Here is a 24,830-nt window from a genome sequence, read left to right as displayed (position 1 = left end):
TACCAAGGGGAAAAATCTGCCCCCATGATCCAATCACCTCCCACTGGGCTCCATCTCCAACTTTGGGGGCTACAATTCCACATGAGATTTGGGTGAGGACACAGATCCAAACCATATCACTTGTATTGTTCTGAAGATCAAGTGGAATAATTATTGTGTGAATACTTTGTAAATTGTGAAGTGGTATGACATTTGTAAGGTGTTATCATTTAACATTTATTGAGCATTTACCATGGGCTGGGCATTGTGTTTAATGAGTGTTTAAATAGCTTATAACATTAAATTCTGTGGTAGCCAAATCTAGTTGCTTAGTAGATCCCCCTGGATATCCACATGCACATAGAATCATGAATCATATACAATTTATGAATCACAAGATATGGCATAAGATCTGGAGATTCACATTATCCCACTCTCCTAAGGGAATTTCAGTTTACAGTCAGGTTTTAGAACCACTGATTTAGTATTCAAACTAACTCACTGAGGAAATAACTAATTATCATCTCCGTTTCCTTTCTTTGTTGAAGAGCCTTAATGAGCAATAAAAAAAGGTTTTTTTTTCATTCTCTGAAAATTCTGTCATTTGGTATGTCAGAATAACACTTTTTTTTTAAATTTTTTTTTTGAGATGGAGTCTCGCTCTGTCGCCCAGGCTGGAGTGCAGTGGCGCCATCTCGGCTCACTGCAAGCTCCACCCCCCGGGTTCACGCCATTTTCCTGCCTCAGTCTCCAGAGTAGCTGGGACTACAGGTGCCCGCCACCACCCCCGGCTAATTTTTTGTATTTTTTTTTAGTAGAGACGGGGTTTCACCGTGGTCTCAATCTCCTGACCTTGTGATCCGCCCACCTCGGCCTCCCAAAATGCTGGGATTACAGGCGTGAGCCACTGCTCCTGGCCTAACAATTTTTTTAAAACTGGAAAATGGAGTAGAATGCCTTGTTCTCAAAGAGCTTACAATTTTGTGAAATGCCAATGTAAGGAATTATTTATATAATATTAAAGTGTGATGAAGACTATGAAAGAGGCAAGTTTCAGCTAAAGCAGCAGTAGGGAGAGGAAACAGTCATCTCTGCCTGGGGAGAGTGAAGGTGTGGGAAAGTTTCACAGAAGATGAGAGTGACAGAAGCATGTACAGAGGGAAGGACGTATGAGCCAGCACAGCATACTGAAAGGATGGAAAGAATTCAGTATGGCTGTTGGGGAGGGCATTCAGGAAAGCATGGGCTTTGGAATCTGATAAACACAGTTTTAGATTCTGGATCCGCTACTTACTAGCTAAGTTACCTTGAGCAATTTCATTTAGCTTCCTTGAATCTTAGATTTCTCAGCTAGGATAACAAAGCCTTTCTACCCTTCAGATTATTTGTCAACGTTAATGGAAACTCTTATTATAAATTAACACGTATTAATTTATTTTCATTAGAATATTCTACTACTATTACTATTATTGCAAGTCTTTTGGAAAGCATTTGGGTATTATTACGTTAGTTAGCTTTGGGGATGCCATTAAAATAAGAGAAGGGTGTGAATGCATTTGCCTTCTACCAATAATACTTTGTCAGCAAGACAAGGATGAATCCGAGGACATTGGAGGCAAAGAGATCACTTCCTGGACTAATTCTCATTCTAGATGATGCATAATAAGAATATTAGTACTGGCTGGGCACGGTGGCTCACGCCTGTAATCCCAGCACTTTGGGAGGCCGAGGCAGGTGGGTCACTTGAGGTCAGGGGTGCGAGACCAGCCTGACCAACATGGTGAAACGCCCTCTCTACTAAAAAATACAAAATTAGTCCGGCATGGTGGCACATGCCTGTAATCCCAGCTACTTGGGAGGCTGAGGCAGGAGAATCGCTTGAACCCAAGAGGCAGAGGTTGCAGTGAGCTGAGATAGTGCAATTGCACTCCAGTCTGGGCAGCAAGAGTGAAACTCCGTCTCAAAAAAAAAAAAAAAGAATATTAGTGGGGATGGGGAGAAAAAGATGGATTCAGAGATATTTAGGAGATAGTTTAACATATCATATACAATTATGGTTAAAGACAAAACTAAGCATGAGGCAAAATTAACAAAGTCTATTTATTCATAAACTTGTAGCAAGAAAGCCCTTAGCAATGTTTTATTTCAGCAGGTCTTCAATGGTATTGGACAAGTATGAGTTTATAGTGTGTAAAGAAAATACTAAGCCTCTGATTGGCAAGCATTTATTAAGGTAGGAATTTTAGAAGCAAGGGAGAATTTTATTGAGTGGTCATTGAGTTCATCTGGCAATAGCTGGTAGGCCATAAAGGGGCAAGCAGTTGGCATCATTTCAAAACAGGAAGAATTGTTCAATGTTACAGGCGGAAAGTTTTCCTTGGTGACTGTCAGGCCTCTGAGCCCAAGCCAAGCCATCGCATCCCCTGTGACTTGCACATAGACGCCCAGATGGCCTGAAGTAACTGAAGAATCACAAAAGAAGTGAAAATGCCCTGCCCCACCTTAACTGATGACATTCCACCACAAAAGAAGTGTAAATGGCCGGTCCTTGCCTTAACTGATGACATTACCTTGTGAAAGTCGTTTTCCTGGCTCATCCTGGCTCAAAAATCTCCCCCACTGAGCACCTTGCGACCCCCACTCCTGCCCGCCAGAGAACAAGCCCCCTTTGACTGTAATTTTCCTTTACCTACCCAAATCTTATAAAATGGCCCCACCCCTATCTCCCTTCGCTGACTCTCTTTTCGGACTCAGCCCGCCTGCACCCAGGTGATTAAAAACTTTATCGCTCACACAAAGCCTGTTTGGTGGTCTCTTCACACGGACGCGCATGAAAGTGACCATTTCAGGGAAAAGGTGGGGAACAAGTGGGGAACAAGTGGGGTTGATGGGGTACTCTTTTGAGGTCAAATTATCATCACAGTCCTTATTGGGAGTGGCCATGGTAGGCAGTTTTTCTCAACTATTTAATATGAAGATCGGATAAAAGTTTGTTTATTCATTTTGCCCTGGTGGAAATATTCTAAATAATTTTAGTGGATGAAAGAACCTGGTAAGTATTATTGGGCATCATGGTATCAACACTGTATGTGCTAACTCAGGGCATATTTCTTTTAGGGAAGATTTTAAGATAGCCACCATTTTCATTTGCATACTGATGTGCATGGGCTTATCTATTGCTGCAGAGTTAAATTCTACAAATTACAAATAAGACCAATATCAGTCTTAAAAAGTTCATTATATTTGCTCTGGAGTTTTACACTGAAGTTTACGAGCAGAAATATTTTCATATTCATGTTAGTAAACATACCTGGTGCACGAAGCTTCTGAATAGAAAAGACCAGGATAATTTAAGAATATGCTCTGAGGCCGGGTGTGGCCAGGTGCGGCCCATGACTGTAATCCCAGCACTTTGGGAGGCAGAGGCAGGCGGATCACGAGGTCGGGGGATTGAGACCATCCTGGCTAACACGGTGAAACCCCGTCTGTACTAAAAATACAGAAAAATTAGCCGGGCGTGGTGGCGGGGGCCTGTAGTCACAGCTACTGGGGAGGCTGAGGCGGGAGAATGGCCTGAACCCGGGAGGCGGAGCTTGCAGTGAGCCAAGATCGCGCCACTGCACTCCAGCCTGGGCGACAGAGCGAGACTCTGTCTCAAAAAAAAAAAAAAGAATATGCTTTGAAAGCAAACAAGAGCCTCCTTAATCTTACATGTGATTTAATTTGCTTTAATGTGCTTTGTCTAGGTAAAGCAAATTTTTCCATGAAAGAAAGCTTGGACAGAAAATACGCTTGGTAAATCAGTCTTCTAAAAGCTGCTGGAGGTAAGGAAAAAAATTAGTAATGTAATGCTGTTGCTAAACTGCCCATCTAATTAATTCTGGGTAATATATTAACAATAATTTTTTGTTTTTTTGGCAGAAAATTTGCCTTTTTTCACTAATCTTATCTCAATTTACTTCAAGAAGATTCCTTTAGTTGGCTAGGCAAGAAAATGTTCCTTGCCTCTCTTATATAACTTAGTGTCTCCACTTAAATAAAATGCCTTAAGGAAAAAGCAATTGCAAAGGAGGTAGCAAGAAAGGCAAGAACAAGGCTAAAAGAACTTGGTTTTAACAGGCATATACATGAGAACCTTTATAGACTAAGAACTTCTGGAGGGTGGGGTGGGGTCATCCTGGGATTAATGATGAAAGGAATCTGTCACCTTTGAGCATGAGTACTTTTTACCTATGGCTCCGCAACAAAGAGGCTATTGTACTTCAAAGCAGAAGCTCCAAACAATGACAAAGAAACCAGGCAAAGGGGGCCAGAGGGGTTGTTGCTTACCGAACATTTCGGTAGCATTTTCAAAATAATTGGCTTAACTACACTATCAAACTAAGTTATAATTTCAAGGGCACCACAATTAACAGGGATTTATGTTAAAGTTCTGTTAAGTAGTTCTTTGTTCTTTCTTTTTTTCTTTCTTGTAAACAGATCTCTAAGGGACGTACCCAGGGCCTGCAATATTATGGGTCAATACTTCATGAAACAGAAGGTACTCTTGATGCAAGGATGGTAAGGGATGTTTGGAATCAGAAACATATAGTCACTCTGAGTATGATAGGAGAGATGAAGATATGATATGAAGAACTAAATAAAAATAAATTCTAAGAATATTAAGTTCACACTTTATATACTGCTCCAGTTAAAGGCAATTTAGTGAGTTGTTAAAAGCCAGGCATCTGGAACCAGGCTGCCTGGGTTTATCGCTCAGCTTTGCCACTTGGGTAAACAAACAAAACCACCTGTAATCTTACTACTTAAAAAAATACAAAGTATTTACAGTAAAGTATGAAAGCAAACCCATACTCCATTAACCATTCTACATGTAATATGTATCCTTCTCAACTTTTCCCCAAAAGTTATACACATCAGTATATAATGGACAGATGCATAATGCCAATAATACTGGTTTGGAATTAAAAACATCATTCAGTGATCTAAAATGAGCCATGTAGTACATACATATTCATCTTGTATGTACTAATCATCTTGTGTTACTGGATAGGGGTCCCAATCCAGATTCCAAGAGAGGGTTCTTGGATCTCATGCAAGAAAGAATTCAGGAAGAGTCCCTAAAGTGAAAGCAAGTTCATTGGGAAAGTAAAGGAATAAAGAATGGCTACTCCATCGGCAGAGAAGCCCTGAAGGCTGCTGGTTGTCTATTTTTATGGTTATTTCTTTATCATATGCTAAACGAGGGGTGGGTTATTCAAGCTTCCCCTTTTTAGACCATATAGGGTAACTTCTTGACGTTGCCATGGCATTTGTAAAGTGTCACTTGACTTTGGTGGGAGTGTAGCAGTGAGGATGAACAGAGTCACTCTCATCGCAACCTTGGTTTTGGTGGGTTTTAGCCAGCTTATTTACTGCAATCTGTTTAATCAGCAGTGTCTTTTTGACCCGTATCTTTTGCCGACCTCCTATCTCATCCTGTGACTTAGAATGCCTTAACCATCTGGGAATGCAGCCCAGGAGGTCTCAGCCTCATTTTACCAAGCCCCTATTCAAGATGGAGTTGCTCTAGTTCAAACGCCTCTGACACTTGTATGTACTAAGATGGATATAGTATTTTTTTGTCTTATTAACTATTGGTCTATTTAATAAACATTTGTGTGTCTATTATTTTGCTATTATGATAGTAAAGTGAATGTCCTTGCACATAAATATTAATGTTATTATTTCTGTAGGTTAAATTTCAACTGGGATGATAAATCAAAAGGTATGCACATTTTAAATTCTAATAGATACTTCCACATTACTTTTTAAAAGATTGTGCAAGGCCGGGCATAGTGGCTCACGCCTGTAATCCTAGCACTTCAGGAGGCTGAGGCACGCAGATTGCTTGAGTTCATGAGTTTGAGACCAGCCTGGGCAACATGGTGAAACCCTGTCTCTAAAAAATATACAAAAATTAGCAGGTTGTGGTGTTACATGACTGTTTTCCCAGCTACTTGAGAGGCTGAGGCGGGAGCATTGCTTGAACCGGGGAGGTCGAGTTTGCAGTGAGCCGAGATTGCCCCACTGCACTCCAGCCTGGGTGACAAAGTAAGACACTGTCTCAAAAAAGAAAAAAGGTTGTACTAATTTGTGCTGTCAGTAATATGTCAGAGAATGTCTTCTTCAATCCACATGAATTCTTTTTTTTTTTTTTTTTTTTTTGAGATGGAGTTTCGCTCTTGTTGCCCAGGCTGGAGGGCAATGGCTCGATCTCGGCTCACCACAACCTCCGCCTCCTAGGTTCAAGCAGTTCTCCTGCCTCAGCCTCCCGAGTAGCTGAGATTACAGGCATGCACCACTACGCCCGGCTAATTTTGTATTTTTAGTAGAGATGGGGTTTCCCCATGTTGAGGCTGGTCTCAAACTCCTGACCTCAGGTGATCCACCAGCCTCAGCCTCCCAAAGTGCTGGGATTACAGGTGTGAGCCACCGCGCCCGGCCCCCATATGAATTCTTTTTCGCTTTTTATTGTTACGACAAATTTTAAATACAGCAAAAATAGGAAATAGTCTAATGAGCTCCCATAAACCCAACATCCCATTTCAATAATCATCAACTTTATTTTTATTCCTTCTTGTTGAATTATTTTAAAGCAGATATTAGACATTTTCCCATGCAAAGTAGATATTTTATATCTTCAATTATTCTAATTCTGCTTTCTTCTAACAATATATAAATATGATGATGTTTGCTCTTCTCCCATTCTTATCTCTAAATGTGAGAAAATAAAAAACAGAACACTAAAAGCTTCCTGTAAGACTTCAGGGAAGACATGAAAGGTTGAACACATTTTACTTTTACTCCCAGAATTATTTTGAAGTATTAGTAATCACTGGCTTTCAACACATACTAGTTTCTGATGTGGCTCTTTATTTATGCTGCTGTTCTCGTTAATGCAGAAACTGTTTATTGAATGAGAAATAAGCTCCCACTCTAGGATGAGATGCATCATTGAGGAGCAGCCCCCTGGTTTTGGTGACAGAACTCCTACTGAAGGACAGTGCCCTGAGGATGCTGTGGTGAGGTATGCATCCTGCTAGCTTGTTGATACTGCTCCATGCTCATAAAACCATCTGGGGTCCACGAGTAACAAAACCATGATCCATAATAACAAACAAACAAAACGTTTGTTAGCATGACAGCCATCACAGGTCATCCCATCCCGAGGGAAGTGATCCAGAGATTACTTGTTTTTCCATCAAGTGGGAGATAGTAGAGGGCACCAGAAATTTGGAAGAAAGAAAGATGTTACCAGACCCCAGCACCTACCCAAAGTTAATATTGTCCCTTCAGTGGTTCAACAGAAAGATGTTGACGGAAAAGCGTCCCGATCCAGACTGCCCGTTTTTTTAATAGAGATGGGGTCTCACTATGTTGACCAGGCTGGTCTCGAATTCCTGAGCTCAAGTGATTCTCTCATTTCTCACGAGGCTGTGGAGAAATAGGAATGCTTTTACACTGTTGGTGGGAGTGTAAATTAGTTCAACCATTGTGGAAGACAGTGTGGTGATTCCTCAAGGATGTAGAATCAGAAATACCATTTGACCCAATGATCCCATTACTGGGTATTTACCCAAAGGATTATAAATCATTCTACTATAAAGACACATGCACATGTATGCTTATTGCAGCACTGTTCATAATAGCAAAGACTTGGAACCAACCCAAATGCACATCAATGTTAGACTGGATAAAGAAAATGTGGCACATACACACCATGGAATACTTTGCAGCCATAAAAAAGGATGAGTTCATGTCCTTTACAGGGACATGCATGAAGCTGGAAACCATCATTCTCAGCAAAGTAACACAGGAACAGAAAACCAAACACCATATGTTCTCACTCATAAGTGGGAATTGAACAATGAGAACACATGGACACAGGGAGGAGAACAACACACAATGGGACCTGTCCGGGGGTCGGGGGCAAGGGAAGGGAGAGCATTAGGACAAAAACCTAATGCATGTGGGGCTTAAAACCTAGATGATGGGTTAATAGGTACAGCAAACCACCATGGCACATGTATACCTACGTAACAAACCTACATGTTCTGCACATGTATTCTGGAACTTAAAGTAAAATGAAAAAAAAAAAAAAGAATCTGGGGATTAAACATTCTGAATTTAATTGGCCTAATCCAATTTTCACACAATAGCAGTAGAGATCTTTTTGAAATGTAAATCAGATTTTGTTATTTACCAGTTTGAAACCAGTCACAGGCTTACCATTGTACTAAAATAAAATATAAAATTTAGATATTCTCAAGGAGGCCTACAAGCCTGGTCTATCTTTTCACTTTTTTTTTTTTTTTTTTTTTTTTTGAGACAAGAGTCTTGTTCCGTCACCCAGGCTGGACTGCAATGGTGCGATCTCAACTCACTGCAGCTTCCACCTCCCAGGTTCAAGTGATTCTCCTGCCTCAGCCTCCTGAGTAGCTGGGATTACAGGTGCCCGGCAGCATGCCCGGCTAATTTTTTTGTATTTTTAGCAGTTACGGGGTTTCACCATGTTGATAAGGCTGGTCTCGAACTCCTGACCTTAAGTGATTCACCCCCCCCACTCAGCCTCACAAAGTGTTGGGATTACAGGTGTGAGCCACCAAGCACCTGGCCTATCTTTTCACTTTCATGCATGCCTTTCTCCATTTTGCTCACTGTCCTAGAGTCACATTAGGCTACTTTCAGGCCCTCCCAAGCTTTAGTGTCTCCTCACTTTATTGGTTTAGTCAACACTTCTCCTCACCCTTCACAATAATTATTCTTTTTACTTCAGGCTTCAGTTTAAATGTCACTTACCAAGAGGCCTTCAGAGACATCTCATTTTAAATTAGATTCCCTAATTTTACTTTCTCTTTGTAACCTGAACCTTTCCTTCATAGCACTTATCCTTTAGTGATTATAATTATATCATTATAAATAGGTTTTAAATTGTAATGTTTCTCTGTCCCTACCCCCAACTTCCCAGAAGCTTTCAAAGGATAGATATCCATGCTTGTTCTCTCACCCCTCAAAATCCAGCACAACGCAGTGCCTTGCCTTTAGTATGCACGTGGTACTTAAAACAAAAACAAAAACCCCAAAAACCCGAATATATAAATAAAGTAACATTATATCCATGCTTGTTCTTTCACCCCTCAAAATCCAGCACAACGCAGTGCCTTGCCTCTAGTATGCATGTGGTACTTATACTTAAAAACAAAACAAAACAACCCCCCCACCCCGCCAAAAAAACCTGGGTATATAAATAAAGTAACATTTAAACTAAGGCCAGAAGGGTGATGACTAGGACTTAGCTAGGCAAAGGTTGTGTGTAGGAGGGAAGCATTGGAAAGACTTTTCTGCAAGGAACTTTTGGAAGCTTTTAAAGGAGGGAAAGGCCATGAGTGTCACAATTGTGAGATTAGAAATTTGCTTTGCTCTGCTTTGTGAAATACAGGAAACTTTTTTTTTTTGTAAAGGAATTGTGTTTTTCTGATATATTACTGTGTTTAGTTATTAAGCCAGGATCATTAGAGGTGTAGAAAAATGTGCTAGATAAAAATCTCAGTGGAATTAGTATTGAGGTGATCCTGTTATATGCAGGTGTTGGATAAGGTGACTCACTTTTCAGTCTGTGATGTTCTGGCTCCGAGAAGTTCTAGACAATGTAGAGAGTAGAAATCAGGATGACTAGGCTGCTGATATAATCTGTTACTTTTGTTGAATAAAAGAAAACCTGTCACTTTAAAATGTGTTATGTTTTGAATTTAAAATTTTTTTAATGACTTTCTGTTAGTAAAGTTAGCAAATAAAGGATAATAACCTGAAAGTAATCATTGACTAATCACAATTTTAAAGAAAAATATTTGGGCAAGAAAATGTGAAAAAAGCCTCACAAACTAATTGTATTGAAGGGTACCTTTTGCTAAAATATTTTACCTTTCAGCTACCTCCAAATCCAAAAGGTCCATTTTTAGGCAATTAAGTCATCATAAAGGAGAACACATATTTGAAGGCAGGTGGGCCTGAATTTAAATGCCAGGTCCATCACTTACTGTGAAATCATTAAGATTTTTTCTTAGTACAGGTATATATACCTGTACTTAGATATTTCCTTAGTACAGGTATATATACACAAGCATATTTTTAATGAAATAAGGAGGAAATACTCTCGACAGTCAGTCCTCATGTCTGTAACTGGTTACATGGCCATAGTTGGGATTGATAACTACCTTCTTCTACTACCCATTCTGTATTCCCTTTCCCTTCAGCAAGCGTCTCTGCTGGTCATGGTTTTTTACCTGATGGAGTGAGCCAAACTTTCATTCCTGAAGGGTCTGGGCTGTTTGTAGTCCTGCCTGGATGGAGTTGTTGTAGTTTTCTATTGACCGTAGTTACAGGGCAGGGTAATAGCAAGAGATGCCCTAAGTAATCGCCTGTATTCCAGACATACTCTGTATTCCTTATCTGCACTGTGGAGTAGTAGACTGATTTCATCTTGATAGTCTGGGTCAATCACCTCAATTAACACTGTACCTCCCTGCTTAATCTGTATACTTAGAGGTAGGAGGAGCGTGGCCAGGGGGCAATCTTAACTTCCCAGTTCCATAGAGTCATTGTTGTGTCCCCTGGTGGCAGCATTCCTCCCTCTGGAAATAAGACTTCTAGGCCAGCAGAACATAATGTGGCAGGAACAGGAAGCAAAAATTTTGCTAGCCAGGTCACTAGGGGCAATTGTGAGTGGTGCCACTTCCACTTCCACTGCTTGATTCCTGGACGTGTGAATACTGGCTCTGAAAGAAACAGTACTGTGATGGTTAATATTATTTGTCAACTTGATTGGATGAAGGGGTGCCCAGATGGCTGGTAAAGTATTGTTCTTGGGTGTGTCTGTGTGGGTGTTGCCAGAGGAGATTGACATTTGAGTCAGTGGGCTGGGAGAGGAAGACCCGTCCTCAGTGTGGGTGGACACCATGCAATCAGCTGCCAGCACAGCAAAGACAAAGCAGGAGGAAGAAGGTGGGATAACTTTACCTGCTGGATGCTTCTTCCTGCTCCTCCTGCCCTTGGACATCAGACTCCAGGTTCTTTGGCCTTTGAACTCTTGGACTTACACCAGTGGTTTGCCAGGGGGTCTTGGGCCTTCAGCCACAGACTAAAGGCTGCACTGTCAGCTTCCCTGGTTTTGAGGCTTTTGGACTCAGACTGAGCCACCACTGGCTTCTTTCTTCCCCAGCATGCAGGTGGCCTGTCGTGGGACTTTGCCTTGTGATTGTGTGAACCAATTCTCCCTAATAAACTCCCTTTCGTATATACACAGCCTTTGGGAGAACTTTGCCCCAGCCCTGCAAAGTATTGTCACCAAGTTGGTATTGTAACTGAAATGCCAAAAGGCCATTCCACCGTTCTATATCAAGCCAGCTGCTTCAGGATAATGGGGAACATAGTAAGACCAGTGAATTCCATGAGCATGAGTCCACTGCCATATTTCTTTGGCTGTGAAGTGCCTTGGTCAGAGGCAATGCTGTGTGGAATACCATGGAGGTGGATAAGGCATTCAATGAGCCCGTGAATTTTAGTCTTGGCAGAAGCATTGGGTGCAGGAAAGGCAAATCCATATCTGGAGTATGTGTCTATTCCAGTAAGGACAAACTGCTGCCCCTTCCATGATGGAAGAGGTCCAATGTAATCAAACTGCCACCAGGTAGCTGGCTCATCACCCCGAGGAATGGTGCCGCATCAAGGGCTTAGTGCTGGTCCCTGCTGCTAGCAGATTGGGCACTCAATCATGGCCATAGCCAGGTCAGCCTTGGTGAGTGGAAGTCCATGTTTCTCACTCATGCATAACCTCCATCCATGCCTCCATGGCCACTTTGTTCATGAGCGCATTGGGCAATGATAGGGATGGCTGGGGAAAGAGGCTGAGTGGTGTTCACAGAGCAGGTCATCCTATCCTCCTGATTGTTAAAATCCTCCTTTGCTGAGGTCACCCTTTGGTGAGCATTGACATGGGACACAAATGTCTTCAAAGTTTTTGACCATTCAGAGAGGTCTATTTACATACCTCTTCCCCAAATTTCTTTGTCATCAATTTCCAATCATGTTCCTTCCAGGTTCCTGATCATTCAGCCAAACCATTGGCTACAGCACATGAGTTCATATAAATGCATGTCTGGCCATTTCTCCTTCCAAGAAAAGTGCACAACCAGGTGTACTGCTCAAAGTTCTGTCCACTGGGAAGAGTTCCCTTCATCACTGTCTTTTAGGGACATCTCAGAAAGGGGCTGTAGTGCTGCAGCTGTCCACTTTCGGGTGGTGCCTGCATATCATGCCGAACCATCTGTAAACCAGGCCCTAGTTTTCTCTTCCTCTGTCAACTGGCCATAGGGAATTCCCCATAAGGCCATCAGCACAGGCTGGCAGAGAGAAGACAGGGTGGCAGGAGTGGGGACCATGGGCATTTGAGCCACTTCTTCATGTAACTTACTTATGCCTTCAGGATCTGCTTGAGCCCAATCACGTGTATACCACTTCCATTTGATGACGGAATGCTGCTGTGATAGACAGTTAAGGTCGCATGGTGACTTGATGACCCATAGTCAAATGTTCAGTTTCCACTAAAGCCCAGTAACAGGCCAAAAGCTGTCTCTCAAAAGGAGAGTAGTTATCTGCAGAAGATGACAGGGCCTTGCTCCAACATCCTAGAGGCCTCCACTGTGATTCACCTAGGCCTGCCAAACACTGCAAACAGCATCCTTATCTGCCACTGACACCTCAAGCACCATTGGATCTGCTGAGTCATATGGCCCAAGTGGCAGAGCAGCTTGCACAGTAGCCTGGATCTGTTGCAGAGGCTTCTCCTGTTTTGGACCCCACTCAAAACTAGCAGCCTTTCAGGTCACTTGATAAATGGAATGGAGTAACACACACAAATGAGGAATGTGTTGCCTCCAAAATCCTAATGGGCCCACTAGGCATTGTGCCTCTTTCTTGGTTGTAGGAAGGGCCAGATACAACAACTTATCCTTCACCTTGGAAGGACTATCTCAACATGCCTCACATCACTGGAACTCTGGAAATTTCACAGAGGTAAAAGGCCCCTGAATTTTAGATTTATTTCTCATCCCCTGACATGCAAATGTCTCCCCAGTTGCTACTTTTTTTTTTTTTTTTTTTGAGATGGAGTCTTGCTCTGTCACCCAGGCTGGAGTGCAGTGGTGTGTTCTCGACTCACTGCAAGCTCTGCCTCCCAGGTTCATGCCATTCTCCTGCCTCAGCCTCCTGAGTAGGTGGGACTACAGGCACCCGCCACCATGCCTGGCTAATTTTTTGTGTATTTTGTTTAGTAGAGACGGGGTTTCACTGTGTTAGCCAGGATAGTCTTGATCTCCTGACCTCGTGATCCGCCCGCCTCGGCCTCCCAAAGTGCTGGGATTACAGGCGTGAGCCACCGCGCCTGGCCAGGAATGGAGAAAAAGGCATTTGCCAAATCAATAGCTACATACCAGGTACCAGGAGATGTGTTAATTTGCTCAAGCAATGAAACCACATCTGGTACAGCAGTTGCAATTGTAGTCACCACTTGGTTAAGCTTACAATAATCCACTACCATTCTCCAAGATCCATCTGTCTTCTGAACAGGCCAAATAGGAGAGTTGACTGGGGATGTGGTAGGGATCATCACCCCTGCACCTTTCAGGTCCTTGATGGTGGCACTAGTCTCTGCAATCCTTTCAGGGATGCAATATTGTTTTTTTATTTACTATTTTTCTAGGTAGAGGCAGCTATAATGGTTTCCCTTTGGCCTTTCTCACCATAATAGCCCTCACTCCACAGGTCAGGGAACCAATGTGGGAATTCTGCCAGCTGGTAAGGATGTCTATTTATTTATGAATTCTGGCACTGGGTAAATGACCACAGGACAGGTCCTGGACCCACTGTAAGTCAGATCTGAGCCAAAATGCCATTAATTACCTGACCTCCATAAGCCCCTACTGTAACTGGAAGGCCAAGGATCCCCTGGAATCAATGTCAGTTCAGAGCCAGTGTCTAGTAATTCCCAAAGGTCTGATTATTCCCCTTTTCCCAGTGCACAGTTACCCTGGTGAAAGGCCAGAGGTCTCTTTGGGAAAGGATGGAAGAAAGATTAACAGTATAAATTTTTAGTAGTATAGTGGGGTCCTTCCTCAAAGGGACCTGGCCTCCTCTTCATTCAAGGGGTTCTGGGTGTGTAAACTGGCTCAAGTGTGGAAACTGATTGAAGGCTATGATTATCTGCTTTTATAACTGAAATTAGACTTTTCTCTACTTGACCTGGAAGTTTTCTTTTTATAGATCAGGTAAAAACATAGTAGGCTTCCTATCAATTTCACTTCTAGGAATGCCGTGATTAATTAGCCAATACCAGAGCTCTACATGGGTCAGAATATTCTGATTGTGGCTTTGCCTGTGCTGTCCATTATGGTAACTACTCCCACGTTGCCTTGAAAATTGAGTGCTACCACTTGGCTCCTACCACTTGGAATCCGATTATTCCCATTGTGTTTAAGTTTTCCAGTTGAGTGACTGTGGTTTCTACTGTAAGATCTAGCACACAGAGAAGAGCAATCACAGAACTCTTTAAAGATGCTGGTGCTCCCCTCACAAATCTATTTCACAGGGTATTGGTGAAGGGTATGCCCTCTGAACCCTCCCGTTTGGGGTGAGTAGGTCTAACGTGAAAAAATCCACTCTAGCATTCCAGTCTCCCGAAGCCTTTGTATCTCTTCCTCTACACTAAACCAAGGGAGATCAGGCATTTACAGCTCACTCACAGTGGGCCATCTTTTGATCCATGTTTCAACTAACTAAGAAATAAATTATTAGAACCTTTTAAAACTCCCTTAGCTGGCTGGGCTTAGTGGCTCAAGCCTGTAATCCCAGCACTTTGGAGGCTGAGGTGAGTGGATCATTTGAGGTCAGGAGTTTGAGACCAGCCTGGCCAACATGGTGAAACCCCATCTCTACTAAAAAATTTTAAAAAAAGTAGCTTGGCATTGTGGCGGGCACCTGTAACCCCAGCTACTTAGGAGGCTAAAGCAGGAGAATTGCCTGATTCTGGGAGGTGGAGGTTGCAATCAGCCGAGATCACACCACTGCACTTTAGCCTGGGCATCAGAGTGAGACACCATCTCAAAAACAAAAACAAAAGCACAACTCCCTGAGCTGCAACATTAAATGCAGAATCTCTGCCTAGTGGGTCCATATCAAAAAATTTAGCCTGATCCAACTTTATGTTCCTACCACCATTATTTCACACCCTTAATATCCATTCTCATACCTATTCTCCAGGCTTCTGCTTATATAAATTAGAAAACTCAAGTAGTTCTTTTGGAGTATAGTGCACCCCCTCATGGGTCACACTTTGTACCTCACGTTTAGGGGTCTGCTGGGACTTGAGTCTGGTTACAGGTCTAGAAGCAAAGAGAGGTATTAGGGGTGGGTCCTGAGGAGAATCAGCATTGTCTTGCCTGGCAACTGCCTCAGGGGAGGCCATCACTGTTGCTCAGCCTGTGCAGGGTTAATCTCAGACAAAGGTGGAGAGGCTGATAGCAGCTTGGGTGAGGGAGGGGATGTTGCCCTCACAGGGGAGTGGGTTGTGAGGGAGGTGAAGGCCATTTCCTCTGGAAAATAAACTCATGGGAATTCAGGAACTTAGTGTCCCCAGCTTCATCAGGGTCCTTCCACACATCCCCATCTGAAGTTGTAGAGTTCCATTATTTCCTAGTCAATGGTCTCACTTTATCAGTAGACACCTGGTGAGGCTGAGTATGTGCCTTTCATTGTATGTCAGTCACTCACATGATAAGAGCTTGGTCTTATTTTCAGCAATTTCAGCCCTTTGTCTGCAGAAGACAAGACAAACAAACCTGAAAAAAACCCAGGGCAATCTTAGAAGATTGAGGTTAAGTATGCACTTCTGGAGCTGAGATATATAATCTCTGAGCTCATCTTTTTATTTCATCATTTTGTCCAGCAAACTTAGGAGCAGCCAACCAACTTCACTACGTTCCTTGGTTCTCTGTAAACATTCAAAGGTATCATGTATAGAGTCACTAAACTCCTTGCCTCTCAGTAGTGGTGAATCAGGAGTATCAAATGCATTTATTTTGCATAACTCTCTAAACAATGCATGCCAAGGACTACCAGTGCTCTATGTACTCTTAGAAGTAGAGTCGTTTTTTTCCATTTGTTTGTGTCCTCTCTTATTTTCTTGAGCAGTGGTTTGTAGTTCTTCTTGAAGAGGTCCTTCACATCCCTTGCAAGTTGGATTCCTAGGTATTTTATTCTCTTTGTAGCAGTTGCAAATGGGGATTCACTCATGATTTGGCTCTCTGCTTATCTGTTGTTGGTGTATAGGAATGCTTGTGATTTTTGCACATTGATTTTGTATCCTGAGAGCTTGCTGAAGTTGCTGATCAGCTTAAGGAGTTTTTGGGCTGAGACAATGGGGTCTTCTAAATATACAATCATGTCATCTGCAAAGAGAGACAATTTGACTTCTTCTCTTCTATTTGAATACCCTTCATTTCTTTCTCTTGCCTGATTGCCCTGGCCAGAACCTCCAATACTATGTTGAATAGGAGTGGTGAGAGAGGGCATCTTTGTCTTGTGCCGGTTTTCAAAGGGAATGCTTCCAGCTTTTGCCCATTCAGTATGATATTGGCTATGGGTTTGTCATAAACAACTCTTACTATTTTGAGATATGTTCCATCAATACCTAGTTTATTGAGAGTTTTTAACATGAAGGGATGTTGAATTTTATTGAAGGCCTTTTCTGCATCTATTGAGATAATCATTTGTTTTTTGTCATTGTTTCTGTTTATGTGATGGATTATGTTTATTGATTTGCGAATGTTGAACCAGCCTTGCATCCCAGGGATGAAGCCAACTTGATCATGGTGGATAAGCTTTTTGATGTGCTGCTGGATTAGGTTTGCCAATATTTTATTGAGGATTTTCGCATCTGTGTTCATCAGGGATATTGACCTGAAATTTTCTTTTCTTTATTGTGTCTCTGCCATGTTTTGGTATCAGGATGATGCTGGCCTCATAAAAAATTTCATGCTCATGGATAGGAAGAATCAATATCTTGAAAATGGACATAATTCCCAAAGTAATATATAGATTCAATGCAATTCCCATCAAGCTACCAGTGACTTTCTTCGCAGAATTAGAAAAAATTACTTTAAATTTCATATGGAACGAAAAAAGAGCCGGTATAGCCAAGACAATCCTAAGCAAAAAGAACAAAGCTGGAGGCATCATGCTACCTGACTTCAAACTATATTACAAGGGTACATAACCAAAACAGAATGATAATGGTACCAAAACAGATATATAGACCAATGGAACAGAACAGAGACCTCAGAAATAACACTACACATCTACAACCATCTGATCTTCAACAAACCTGACAAAAACAAGCATTGGGGAAAGGATTCCCTATTTAATAAATGGTGCTGGTAAAACTGGTTAACCATATGCAGAAAACGGAAAATGGACCCCTTCCTTACACCTTATACAAAATTTATACCTTATATAAAATTATACAAAATTACACCTTATACAAAATTACACCTTATACAAAAATTAACTCAAAGTGGATTAAAGACTTAAATGTAAAACTCAAAACCAAAAAAAACCTAGAAGAAAACCTGTGCAATACCATTCAGGCCATAGGCATGGGTAATGATTTCATGACAAAAACGCCAAAAACAATTGCAACAGAAGCTAAAATTGACAAATGGGATCTAATTAAACTAAAGAACTATCATCAGAGTGAACAGGCAGCCTACAGAATGAGAGAACATTTTTGCAATCTACCCATCTGATGAAGGTCTAATTTCCAGAATCTACAAGGAACCTAAACAAATTTATGAGAAAAAAACAACCCCATCAACAACCGAGAGAAGAATATGAATAGATACTTCTCAAAAGAAGACATTTATGCAACCAACAAACATATGAAGAAAAGCTCATCATCCGTGGTCATTAGAGACATGCAAATCAAAACCACAATAAGAAACCAAGTCATGCCAGTTAGAATGGTGATTATTACAAAGTCAGGAAACAACCAATGCCGGCAAGACTGTGGAGAAATAGGAACGCTTTTACGCTGTTGGTGGGAGTGTAAATTAGTTAACCATTGTGGAATAGAGTGTGGTAATTCCTCAAGGATCTAGAACCAGAAATACCATTTGACCCGGCAATCCCATTACTGGATGCATACCCGAAGAATTATGAATCATTGTAGTATAAAGACACATGCACACGTATGTTTATTGCAGCACTATTTACAATAGCAAAGACTTGAAACCAACCTAAATGCCCACCAATGATAGACTGGATAAAGAAAACGTGGCACATATACACCATGGAATACTATGCAGCCATAAAAAAGAATGTGTTCATGCCCTTTGCATGAATGTGGATGAAATTGGAAGCCATTATTCTCAGCAAAGTAACACAGGATCAGAAAACCAAGCACTGCATGTTCTTACTCATAAGTGGGAGTTGAAAAATGAGAACACGTGGACACAGGGAGGGGAACATCACACACAGGGGCCTGTCAGGGGATGGGGTGCAAGGGGAAGGAGAGCATTAGGACAAAAACCTAATGCATGTGGGGCTTAAAACCTAGATGATGGGTTGATAGGTATAGCAAACCACCATGGCACATGCGTACTTATGTAACAAACCTTCACATTCTGCACATGTATCCCAGAACTTAAAGTAAAATGAGAAGAAAAAACAAAGTAAAGTCCTTAGCATTTTTAGGTCTAATCAGATTAGAGAGCTAACTCCAGAAATGACAAAACCAATTAAGGAAATTCATCCTTAAAATTCTGTTCCTCTAGAACCACCCCTGGTACCAACATCTCTTTTAGTCAGAGTTCTCCAGAGGGACAGAACAAATGGGATATATGTATATATAAGAAAGAGTTTATTAGCGAGAATTGGCTCACATGATCACAAGGTGAAGTCCCATGATAGGCCATCTGCAAGCCAAGGAAAGAGAGAAGCTGGTAGTGGCTCAATCCAAGTTCACAAGCCTCAAATCCAGAGAAACCGACAGTGCTTCAGCCTGTGCCTGAGGACCTGATAACCCCTGGAAAGCTGCTGGTGCATGTCCCAGAGTACGGAGGCTGAAGAACCTGGAGTTTAATGTCCAAAGACAGGAGGAACAAAAGCAATAATTTGGCATAAGAAGAAGAAAGAGAACCAGAAGACTCAGCAAGCAAACTTATCCCACCATCATCCACCTGCTCTATTCTTGCCACTCTGGCAGTGGCTAGTGTGCCCACCCACATTGAAGGTGGGTCTTCTTCTCCCAGCCCACTGACACAAATGTCAGTCTCCTCTAGCAATACCCTCACAGATACATCCAGAAACAATACTTTACTACCTATTTAGGCAGCCCTTAGTCCAATCAAGTTGACACCTAATATTTCCTATCATGTTGGCTACTTATATATTTTCTTTGGTGAAATGTCTAAGTATTTTGCCTATTTTTAGATTGAGTAATTTGTCTTTTTGCCTTTGGATTTCAGGAGTGCTTTTTAAAAAATTATTGATTAGAAATCTTTTACACGATATATTATTCATGGAGTCCATTCCAAGATGGCCTAATAGGAACAGCTCCGGTCTGCAGCTCCCAGCATGATCAATGCAGAAGACAGGTGATTTCTGCATTTCCAACTGAGGTACCTGGTTCATCTCACTGGGCCTGGTTGGACAGTGGGTGCAGCCCATGGAGGGTGAGCTGAAGCAGGGTGGGGCATCACCTCACCTGGGAAGTACAAGGGGTCAGGGGATTTCCCTTTCCTAGCCAAAGGAAGCCGTGACAGACTGTACCTGGAAAAAACGGGACACTTCCGTCCAAATACTTCACTTTTCCCAAGGTCTTAGCAACCAGCAGACAAGGAAATCCTCTCCCGTGCCAGGCTCAGTGGGTCCCACGCCCACAGAGCCTTGCTCACTGCTAGCGCAGCAGTCTGAGATCGAACTGCTAGGTGGCAGCCTGGCTGGGGGAGGGGCGTCCACTGTTGCTGAGGCTTGAGTAGGTAAACAAAGTGGCCAGGAAGCTTGAACTGGGCGGAGCCCACTGCAGCTCAGCAAGGCCTACTGCCTCTATAGACTCCACCTCTGGGGGCAGGGCACAGCAGAACAAAAGGCAGCAGACAACTTCTGCAGACTTAAACGTCCCTGTCTGACAGCTCTGAAGAGAGCAGTGGTTCTCCCAGCATGACGTTTGAGCCCTGAGAACGGACAGACTGCCTCCTCAAGTGGGTGCCTGACCCCTATGTAGGCTAACTGGGAGATACCTCCCAGTAAGGGCCGACAGACACCTCATATAGGCGGGTGCCCCTCTGGGACAAAGCTTCCAAAGGAAGAATCAGGCAGCAATATTTGCTGTTCTGCAATATTTGCTATTCTGCAGCCTCTGCTGGTGATACCCAGGCAAACAAGGTCTGGAGTGGACCTCCAGCAAACTCCGACAGACCTGCAGCTGAGGGACCTGACTGTTAGAAGGAAAACTAACAAACAGAAAGAAATAGCATCAACATCAACAAAAAGGACATCTACACCAAAACCCTATCTGTAGGTCACCAACATCAAAGACCAAAGATAGATAAAAACACAAAGATGGGGAGAAAACAGAGCAGAAAAGCTGAAAATTCTAAAAACCAGAGTGCCTCTTCTTCAAAGGATTGCAGTTCCTTGCCAGCAACTGAACAAAGCTGGACAGAGAATGACTTTGATGAGTTGACAGATGTAGGCTTCAGAAGGTCAGTAATAACAAACTTCTCCGAGCTAAAAATGGATGTTCGAACCCATTGCAAGGAAGCTAAAAACCTTGAAAAAAGGTTAGATGAATGGCTAACTAGAATAAACAGTGTAGAGAAGACCTTAAATGACCTGATAGAGCTGAAAACTATGGCATGAGAACTTCGTGACGCATGCAGAAGCTTCAATAGCGGATTCGATCAAGTAGAAGAAAGGGTTTCAGTGATTGAAGATCAAATTAATGAAATAAAGCAAGAAGAGAAGGTTAGAGAAAAAAGATTAAAAAAAAAACAACAAAAAACAAACCAAGCCCCCAAGAAATATGGGACTATGTGAAAAGACCAAATCTACATTTGATTGGTATACCTGAAAGTGATGGGGAGAGTGGAACCAAGTTGGAAAACACTCTGCAGGATATTATCCAGGAGAACTTCCCCAACCTAGCAAGGCAGGCCAATACTCAAAATCAGGAAATACAGAGAACACCACAAAGGCCCTCCTCGAGAAGAGTAACACAACCCCAAGACACATAATTGTCAGATTCACCAAGGTTGAAATAAAGGAAAAAATGTTAAGGGCAGCTAGAGAGAAAGGTCAGGTTACCCACAAGGGGAAGCCCATCAGACTAACAGCGGATCTCTCTGCAGAAACCCTACAAGCCAGAAGAGAGTGGGGGCTAATATTCAACATTCTTAAAGAAAAGAATTTTCAACCCAGAATTTCATATCCAGTCAAACTAAGCTTCATAAGTGAAGGAGAAATAAAATCCTTTATAGACAAGCAAATGCTGAGAGATTTTATCACCATCAGGCCTGCCTTACAAGAGCTCCTGAAGGAAGCACTAAACATGGAAAGAAACAACTGGTACCAGCCACAGCAAAAACATGCCAAAGTTAAAGACCATTGATGCTAGGAAAAAACTGCATCAATTAACTGGCAAAATAACCAGCTAACATCATAATGACAAGATCAAATTCACACATAACAATATTAACCTTAAATGTAAATGGGCTAAATGCTCCAATTAAAAGACACAGACTGGCAAATTGGATAAAGAGTCAAGACCCATCACTGTGCTGTATTCAGGTGACCCATCTCATGTGCAGAGACACACATAGGCTCAAAATAAAGGGATGGGGGAAGATCTACCAAGCAAATGAAAAGCCAAAAAAAAAAAAAAAAAAAAGCAGGGGTTGCCATTCTAGTCTCTGATAAAACAGACTTTAAACCAAAAAAAAGTCAAAAGAGACAAAGAAGGCCATTATATAATGGTAAAGGGATCAATTCAACAAGAAGAGCTAACTATCCTAAATATATATGTACCCAATACAGGAGCACCCAATTCATAAAACAAGTCCTTAGAGACCTACAAAGAGACTTAGACTCCCACACAATAATAATGGGAGACTTTAACACTCCACTGTCAATATTAGAAAGATCAATGACACAGAAGGTTAACAACGATACCCAGGAATTGAACTCAGCTCTGCACCAAGTGGACCTAATAGACATCTACAGAACTCTCCACCCCAAATCAACAGAATATACATTCTTCTTAGCACCACATCATACTTATTCCAAAATTGACCACATAGTTGGAAGTAAAGCACTCTTCAGCAAATGTAAAAGAACAGAAATCACAACAAACTGTCTCTCAGACCACAGTGCAATCAAATTAGAACTCAGGATTAAGAAACTCACTCAAAACTACACAACTACATGGAAACTGAACAACCTGCTCCTGAATGACTACTGGGTAAATAATGAAATGAGAGCAGAAATAAAGATGTTCTTTGAAACCAATGAGAACAAAGACACAACGTACCAGAATCTCTGGGACACATTTAAAGCAGTGTGTACAGGGAAATTTATAGCACTAAATGCCCACAAGAGAAAGCAGGAAAGATCTAAAATTGACACCCTAACATCACAATTAAAAGAACTAGAGATGCAAGAGCAAACACATTCAAAAGCCAGCAGAAGGCAAGAAACAACTAAGATCAGAGCAGAACTGAAGGAGATAGAGACACAAAAAACCCTTCAAAAAATCACTGAATCCAGGAGCTGGTGTTTTGAAAAGATCAACAAAATTGATAGACTGCTAGCAAGACTAATAATGAAGAAAAGAGAGAAGAATCAAATAGACACAATAAAAAATGATAAAGGGGATATAACCACAGATCCCACAGAAATACAAACTACTATCAGTGGATACTATAAACACCTCTCCACAAATAAACTAGAAAATCTAGAAGAAATGGATAAATTGCTGGACACATACACCCTCCCAAGACTATACCAGGAACAAGTTGAATCTCTGAATACACCAATAACAGGCCCTGAAATTGAGGCAATAGTTAATAGCCTACCAACCAAAAAAATTCCAGTATCAGACGAATTCACAGCTGAATTCTACCAGAGGTACAAAGAGGAGCTGGGTACTATTGCTTCTGAAACTATTCCAATCAATAGAAAAAGAGGGACTCCTCACTAACTGATTTTATGAGGCCAGCATCATCCTGATACCAAAGCCTGGCAGAGACACAACAAAAAAAAAGAGAATTTTAGACCAATATCCCTGATGAATATCGATGCGAAAATCCTCAATAAAATACTGGCAAACTGAATACAGCAGTACATCAAAAAGATTATCCACCACGATCAAGTTGGCTTCATCCCTGGGATGCAAGGCTGGTTCAACATTTGCAAATCAATGAATGTAATCCATCACATAAACAGAACCAACGACAAAAACCACATGATTATCTCAATAGATGCAGAAAAGGCCTTCGACGAAAGTCAACAGCACTTCATGCTGAAAACTCTCAATAAACTAGGTATTCATGGAACGCATCTCAAAATATTAAGAGCTGTTTATGACAAACCCACAGCCAATATCATACTGAATGGGCAAAAACTGGAAGCATTCCCTTTGAAAACCCGCACAAGAGAAGGATGCCCTCTGTCACCACTCCTATTCAACATAGTGTTGGAAGTTCTGACCAGGGCAATCAGGCAAGAGAAAGAAATAAAGGGTATTCAATTAGGAAAAGAGGAAGTCAAATTGTCCCTGTTTGCAGATGACATGATTGTATATTTAGAAAACCCCATTGTCTCAGCCCAAAAACTCCTTAAGCTGATAAGCAATTTCAGCAAAGTCTCAGGACTTGTATGTTTGGTGGAATTTGGCTGTGAATCTATCTGCTCCTGTTTTTTCTTTTTTTTGGGGGCGGGGGTGCGGGTAGAATTTTTAGTACTGAGTCAATCTCCCTACACATTATTGGTCTGTTCAGGCTTTCTATTTCTTCCTAGTTCAACCTTGGGAGGTTGTATGTTTCCAGGCATTTATCCATTTCCTCTAGGTTTTCTAGTTTGTGAGCACAGAGTTGTTCATAGCAGTCTCTGATGATCTTTTAAATTTCTGTGTCAGTTGTAATATCTCCTTTTTCATTTCTGATTGTATTTATTTGAATCTTCTCTTTTCTTGGTTAGTCTAGCTAACAATCTATCAATTTGTTTTATATTTTCAAAGAACCATTTTTTCATTTTACTGTTCTTTTGTATTTTTTTTTTTTTTTTTTTTTTGGTCTCCATTTTGTTTAGTTTTGCTCTGATCTTTGTTATGTCTTTTCTTCTGCTAGCTTTGGGTTTGGTTTGTTCTTGTTTTTCTAGTTGCTTGAAGTGTGTCACTAGGTTGTTAATTTGTGATCTATTTTCTAATGCAGGCATTGAAGGCTATCTATAAACTTTCCTTTTAGCACTGCTTTGGCTGTACCCCAGATTTTTCTGGTATATTGTGTCTCCATTTTCATTTGTTTCAAAAATTTTTTAAATTTGTCTTAATTTTGTCATTGACCCAAAGATTGTACAGGAGCAGGTAATCTAGTTGCCATGTGTATATATAGTTGTGAGAGTTCCTCTTGCAATTGGTTTCTAGTTTTTTTTCACTATTATCTGAGAAGATACTTGATGTGATTTTGATTTTTAAAAATTTATTG

At 41.5% G+C, this 24,830-nt stretch overlaps 1 long non-coding RNA gene across 1 annotated transcript in view; it reads left to right on the top strand.

Annotated features, from left to right (window-relative positions):
* The first annotated feature begins 3,717 nt into the window (after nucleotides 1–3,717).
* The window catches only part of LOC107974094 (uncharacterized), a 46,891-nt gene continuing 25,778 nt past the window's right edge, over nucleotides 3,718–24,830 (top strand). The window contains exons 1-4 of the long non-coding RNA XR_001716639.3: nucleotides 3,718–3,803; nucleotides 4,459–4,519; nucleotides 5,715–5,746; nucleotides 6,924–7,048. This is a non-coding gene — a long non-coding RNA (uncharacterized LOC107974094). The remainder of the gene's footprint in view (nucleotides 3,804–4,458; nucleotides 4,520–5,714; nucleotides 5,747–6,923; nucleotides 7,049–24,830) is intronic.

This window comes from Pan troglodytes, chromosome 3 (genome assembly GCF_028858775.2).
Source record: "Pan troglodytes isolate AG18354 chromosome 3, NHGRI_mPanTro3-v2.0_pri, whole genome shotgun sequence".
NCBI classification, from domain to species: Eukaryota; Metazoa; Chordata; class Mammalia; order Primates; family Hominidae; genus Pan; species Pan troglodytes.
This window is presented reverse-complemented; position numbering and strand designations above follow the sequence as displayed.